This window comes from Mus caroli, unplaced genomic scaffold, assembly GCF_978045245.1.
Source record: "Mus caroli unplaced genomic scaffold, Mus_caroli_1 scaffold_12, whole genome shotgun sequence".
NCBI lineage: Eukaryota > Metazoa > Chordata > Mammalia > Rodentia > Muridae > Mus > Mus caroli.
The window spans coordinates 4,830,596-4,837,842 of record NW_028227267.1 but is presented as its reverse complement, the minus strand read 5'-3'; the positions used below and the strand labels follow the sequence as shown (position 1 = coordinate 4,837,842).

General features: G+C 42.4%; 1 pseudogene; it reads left to right on the top strand.

The window, feature by feature from the left end:
* Positions 1 to 1,333: 1,333 nt before the first annotated feature.
* Positions 1,334 to 3,104, top strand: LOC110309768 (suppressor of cytokine signaling 6-like; annotated as a pseudogene).
* The last annotated feature ends 4,143 nt before the right edge of the window (positions 3,105 to 7,247 follow it).

Below are 7,247 nucleotides of genomic sequence, written 5' to 3'. Positions count from 1 at the left end.
CTAAGCTGAAACGGCGCTAAACCTGCCCACTAGATTCACTTAGGTTCAGCAGTGAGATAGATAATCAAGATCTAAGAATGTAACAGGCAGTTAGCCTCAGCTTGCAGAAGCTACTTTTTTATGCGTGAGAATAGAAGGGGTTTAATAAAAGGGATTTAATAATTAGGCGGATGGCCACAGTCAGAAACTGCATCAGGTGGAAGGAAAATGTTCCAGAAGCAGAGAGAAATCTCAGGGGTGCCCTACTTTGTTCTCTCTGGGCCTTACAGCAGAAGTTCTCTGCCCTCTTTGTGTTTTTGTCTAAGGTCTTGTCTAATGTCTGGTGCACCAGTCTGTTCACCTGTTCAACTCATATATGTTCATGTCCAGTCTGAATGAATGAATGTTCTGTGTTTCATGTTTGTAAATAAAGGTGACTAAATCTTTCTCTGCTGGTATAACAAGCCGAGAGTGGCCACAGACTTTAGCCAGAAAACAGGCACACAGCAGGAGGGCCCCTGCTGGAGAAATTGTTCTTTATAGGAAAAAAGAGAGTGTACGGCCTCATGGTTTTGGGGCAGAAAAAGCTGATAGATGGTTTGTCCTAAAAAAATTCTCTACACTCGTGATTATTGCATTTAAGTAATGATAAAGTGCTTTTTATTTTATAATTATAGCTAGAAAAATTAATATTTTCTGATTGGTCTAAGTCTAACTGCTTCATTTGGTTTTTATTGGTAATGTGCTCTACGTGTTTTCACAATCAGCTCATAAGTTATTGGTTAATATTAAATAATTGTTACATTAGTAACAGAAAGTTAGCCTTAAAATTGGCAACTCAGGAGTCTTTTCAAGCATGTGGTGTAACAGGCCAAGAGGCTGGGTCTCTAAAGATACTTCTAGTTGAGATAATAATTAATGTGATTCTGGGGGGGGGGGTCGTGGGCGGCCGGGGCTCCTTCACAGCAGCTCCGCTCTCGCCTGGCCCGCTGTGCCCTCCCTTTGGGGAGGAGGAAGAGGAGAAAGGAGGAGCGGAGGTAGGAGGAGGGCGGAGCTCGGCTGTCTTGCGGCTGTGGGGAAGCAGAGCCCACGGCTGCAGGGTTTTCATTTCATATGGAGGAATGGTAGTATGCTGGTCAGATTTTTGTCAACTGGACACATGCTACAATTATTTGGAAAGAAGAACTCTAAATTGAGAAAATGCCTCCATAAGATTTGCCTGTAGAAAATAGCTTCAGAGATTAAATGAAGCCGGGCAGAATTCACCCATGAGGCATTGCAGCCCCTCCCGATGTTTGGGCATAACTGCTCCAGAACCAAACTGACCCATTTGGATTAGTTAACTTTTGTCAAAATGAAGGAAATCAGTCTGAAAACCTTCAGGAAATCTTTTAACCTGAGTAAAAGCAAAGACGAAACTGAGTTCATGGTGGTTCAGCCCCAGTCTCTTCCTTGCTGGTGACTTCGTGAAAGATGACTATTCGGGAGCTGTTATGGCAAAGACATGGCCAGTTGTGACATTGGCGGTGAGGATGAGAAAGGGAAGAACAGATCCAAAACTGAGAGCCTGATGGGCACTTTGAAGAGGCGGCTGTATGCCAAGCAGAAGACCAAGGGCAAGGGCGGCACTGCGCCTACAGATGAGGACACCTTATCCTCTGCTTCAGCTCCTGGTGGGCTCAAGGATGTGCGTGTTCTGCGGTCCATCCGCTCCACATCACTGAGAAGCCACCATTATAGCCCCACGCCCTGGCCGCTGCGTCCCACCAGCTCGGAAGAGACGTGCATCAAGATGGAGATGCGAGTGAAAGCGCTGGTGCATGCTGCCAGCCCAAGACCAGTCAACGGTGTGCGCAAGGATCTGCGGAAGCTGCAGCCCAAGGAGCTGCGGGAGCTGCAGCCCAGGGAGCTACTGCAGCCCAGAGAGCTACGAGACCTGCAGCCAGAGCCGCGCCCTGAGTCCCGCTGCAGCCCCAGCTCACCGGGGGACCTGAGTCTCCACCTGGAGGAACACGTGCCTGTAGTAATCGGACTCATGTCTCAGGACTACCTGCAGTACACCGTGCCTTTAGATGACTGGATGTGCCCTCTTGAAGGGCAGCACAGCTGCTGCCTGGATACGTCTTCTCCCGTATCCCTGCCGGGGGTGAGTAGTGCCTTCTCCGAAGACGACAGTCATGTGGACCAGGACCTGGTTGTAGGCCCAGAGACCCTTGTGGATTCAACAGTGAACAATTTGTTGATTGGCACCACAGGAGTCATGTTGCAGAGCCCTAGAGGAGGTCATGATGACGCCCCTCCCCTCTTACCATTGCTACCTCCAATGCAGAATAACCCAATCCAAAGGAACTTCAGCGGCCTCTCAGGCCCAGACTTGCACATTGCCAAAAGTGTTCGCTGTCATTTGAATTTCGATCCCAACTCTGCGCCTGGGGTTGCTAGAGTTTATGACTCGGTGCAAAGTAGTGGCCCCATGGTTGTTACAAGTCTTACGGAGGAGCTGAAGAAGCTTGCAAAACAGGGGTGGTACTGGGGCCCCATCACACGCTGGGAGGCAGAGGGGAAGTTGGCAAACCTGCCAGATGGTTCTTTTCTTGTTAGGGATAGTTCTGATGACCGTTACCTTTTAAGTCTGAGCTTTCGTTCCCATGGTAAAACACTTCACACTAGAATTGAGCACTCAAATGGTAGATTCAGCTTTTATGTGAACAGCCAGATGTGGAAGGGCATACATCTATAGTTGACTTAATCAAGCATTCGATCAGGGACTCTGAAAATGGAGCATTTTGTTATTCAAGATCTCGATTGCCTGGATCAGCAACTTACCCAGTCAGACTGACCAATCCAGTGTCATGGTTCATGCAGGTGCGCTCTCTGCAGTATCTGTGCGGCTTTGTTATACATCAGTACACCAGAATAGACTTAATTCAGAAACTGCCTTTGCCAAACAAAATGAAGTATTATTTGCAGGAGAAGCACTACTGAGAGATTGGGAGCCCTGGTTCTTGCACTTTGGGGTTCAGAAACAAGACTTGAGTACAGTTTACAGACTTCATCGCCATGGAAGTCTTTACTGCCATAACTTTTAGTTTTGTGTAAGAGTCATCAATTAGTTCAGGGGTGGGGAAGTGTCTGCAAGGTGTCCTGAGTTTATTTTGGTTCTTGAAAAGGGATGCCTTTAGGGTTTAGAAGTGTGAGTTATCTTTCCTTAATGTGCAAAATAATCACAATGTGAATGACCAGATTCTCTTTAATGCCCCTCCCAGTCCTTTGCTGATATCCACTGTGATTCTTATGCATGAAAGCACATTTCATGTGTATTCAACCCTAAGTAAAGTTGAATGAAACTTAAATATAAATTGCTATGATGTTAAATGGCCCAGTTGAATAAACGTGTGGGATAAAATATTTACATATACACTGAAAACTGATTTTTTAAGTCTCACACTTTAAAAATGATTTGTTCAGAATTATGAATTAATACAATGTTGATAAATGGAATGCAAATCTGCAACATCTCTTAAAACACTTTTCTAAATTATTTTTTAAGGATGTGATAATTGTTTTGGTTGGGAGAAGTTGAATTGTTCTGTTGCCTTCATTTTCATCTTGTGGTTTGTCTCTTTTGATAAATTGCCTTACATTAAAAATTGTAAACAAATATATACCCCCCAAAAATAATTAATGTGATTCTCATCCTAGAAAGTAAGATTAAGATAAGATTTAAAACAATATCTCTTTAATAAAGCATTAAAGCTTGCATGTATTCATAGGTATAAACTGGCAGCCAAACTTCATAATATGATAGTAATGCTTCTAATATTAATTCTATAAGTGATAAATTGTTTTGAAATTGGGTTTTACTTTCCCAAAGTTAATGTTGCAAAAGAAACTTAGTAATTCTAATATCTGTCCTCATGGCAAGAGGAACTAAGCTCAGAGCAGCTTCTGCTCAGTTTGTGTGACTTTCCTTTGTCTTGCAAACGGTGTCTAGGGAAGCTCTGGAAATTTACCTCCAGGGGAAAATTTTTTTTTTAGCTAAAAGAGCACCTTTACAGATCTAGCCAGATGCTGTTTTAATAAAGTTCAAATTCATAGTTTATAAAGGGTCAATCAGACTGTAAAATTTATCAAGATATTACAATCTGGCTTGCCTACCTTTTATATAGTTATTATAGATCCGAAAGCTTGTTTCTTTTTTTCTCTCAGTTACAACCAAAAGAATCTTTCTAAGGCTCTGCCTCCCCTCCCCAAAAGATACCAAGAGGCATGATTGTGGGTCATGACAGCACCCACCGGAAGAATCGGGTCAATGTTCCCCCAGACATGGCTAATGCCCGCGCATCCAAGGATGACAAGATCAATTGATCAACTCAGTTAAGTGTGGCCTTATTTAATTTAATTCAAAGGGGGGAGAGAAGTTGGAGACCATACCGTGAAAAGGCAAGTCCTTCACAGCCTCCCACTCTAACAAGCCAAATGGCCTTGTGCTAAGGCCTTCCTCTCTGTTCTCTGCCTGTCACCCAAGGCTGTTAAGGAGGATCCACGTACTCTCCTTTAGTGTTATCTCATTATAGTGCTTTTTAAAATTGAATCCTGATACAGTTAAGTCTTCGCCATAGTTCCAATGTCCTAGAAAGACCATGAAGCTGACAACTTGAAATTCAGTAAAAATTCAGCAAAGAAGTTACCTATTCAGTAACCAAATTTAGCTTTACTAAAGATGGAGCCAACAGCTCAGGGCTAGTCTGCAAAATGTTTACTAACATAGAAAGGACAGTCTTAACCAAATAAGGGTTTACCATGAGAAAAGTTAGAGAATCCCACTGAGACAGGTTTCTTCACTAGGCCCTAAGAATTCAGGCAGGACTATAAAGCATAAATAAATGTTTATGCCTCAGTCCAGTTTTATTTAATATTATTTATAGGAGGGAAATGTTACCTCCTTCCAGCCTAGCAAGGCTGGCTGTGACCATCTGACACTTAGGTAGAGCCACCTGCTGTGCTGCTTCTCATCTCTCTCCTTTGATGTGCCACTACCTGCCTGAGGCTGAACCTGCTCACCAAGATCTTCCAAATTTAACACCAAACTGATCTTCATGAGTTCCTACTAAAAGGCTGATCTGTCTATTTCAAAGGAACTTTGTGTGGCTGGGAATGGGCCTCCCCTCTTCTTTATAAAGCATGTTCCCCGACATTAAATTTGAACCTTGATTAGACTAATGTCTTGGTTCCATTCTTTCTCGCATCGCCTAGGTTCCCTCTTTCTTCCAGATTCCAAGATGTTTCCCAGGCTCGAACTCAAACATGTGAGCCACTGGTCGGCCTCAACATCAGAGTAACTGTGGCTTCATAGATGAATTGGGTAGAGTACCTTCTGTTTCTATTTTGTGGAATAGATTGAGGAGAGTTGGAATTAGGTCTTCTTTGAAGGTCTGATAGAACTCTGCACTAAAGCCATCTGGTCCTGGGCTTCTTTTGGTTGGGAGGCTATTGATGACTGCTTCTATTTCTTTAGGGGAAATGGGACTGTTAAAATTGTTAATCTGATCCTGATTTAACTTTGGTACTTGGTATCTGTCTAGGAAGTTGTCTATTTCATTCAGGTTTTCAAGTTTTGTTGTAGTAGGATCTGATGATGTTTTGAATTTCCTCAGGATCTGTTGTTATGTCTCCTTTTTCATTTCTGATTCTCTTAATTAGGATACTGTCCCTGTGCCCTCTAGTCAGTCTAGCTAAGGGTTTATCTATCTTGTTGATTTTCTGAAAGTACCAGCTCCTGGTTTGGTTGATTCTTTGTATATTTCTTTTTGTTTCCACTTGGTTGATTTCAGTCCTCAGTTTGATTATTTCCTGCCTTCTAATACTCTTGGATAGGGGACTCAGGTAGTAAGCTGTCTCTACAGTTTAAGTTTTAGAAGCTATGTTTTTGTGCTTTCTACATATTCAATTAATCATTCATTCTCAGATTTCCAATGGGATTGAAGTCTAGTTATACTTTCATAATCAAACTCTTGTTGTATAGCATTGAGAGCAATGATACAGATATCAAAAAAAAATGGTTTTCACGTGGTAATGCAAGCTAAAGTCAGAGCACAGTTCCATTATAGAATTGTAAGCTATTTAACTTAGCCAGGTGTGAGGTCTTTACACTCCTAGGGCAAGGGCTTTCACACCCAAGTCATAGTTCTAATTAGGGAGTTCCACTCTAGCTAACCATCTCATGAATAATGCAATACTCTAAAACCACAGCCCAATCTACTTCCTAAACCGTTGTAAATCCCTGTATATGGGAGCGACTTGGCTTTTATTCTGTTATAGTTTGGGGGCACTTTCTACTAATAACTAATGTACTCTGCCATACATAAATATAATAAGAATTCTAAACTTACATTGCTAAGCTTGCCCTGAGATTTCTTTTTTTCTTTTTTTTTTAATTTTTAATATTTTTATTACATATTTTCCTCAATTACATTTCCAATGCTATCCCAAAAGTCCCCCATAGCGCCCCCCACTTCCCTACCCACCCATTCCCATTCTTTTGGCCCTGGCATTCCCCTATATTGGGGCATATAAAGTTTGCAAGTCCAATGGGCCTCTCTTTCCATTGATGGCCGACTAGGCCATCTTTCCATACATATGCAGCTAGAGACAAGAGCTCCGGGGTTCTGGTTAGTACATCATGTTGTTCCAACAATAGGGTTGCAGATCCCTTTAGCTCCTTGGGTACTTTCTCTAGCTTCTCCATTGGGAGCCCTGTGATACATCCAATAGCTGACTGTGAACATCCACTCCTATGTTTGCTAGGCCCCGGCATCGTCTCACAAGAGACAGCTATATTTGGGTCCTTTCAGCAAAATCTTGCTAGTGTATGCAATGGTGTCAGCGTTTAGAAGCTGATTATGGGATGGATCCCTGGATACGGCAGTCTCTAAATGGTCCATCCTTTCATCGCAGCTACGAACTTTGTCTCTGTAACTCCTTCCCTGGGTGTTTTGTTCCCAATTCTAAGAAGGGGCACAGTGTCCACACTTTGGTCTTCATTCTTCTTGAGTATCATGCGTTTAGCAAATTGTATCTTATATCTTGGGTATCCTAAGTTTTGGGCTAATATCCACTTATCAGTGAATACATATTGTGTGAGTTCTTTTGTGATTGTGTTACTTCACTCAAGATGATGCCCTCCAGGTCCATCCATTTGGCTAGGAATTTCATAAATTCATTCTTTTTAATAGCTGAGTAGTACTCCATTGTGTAAATGTACCATA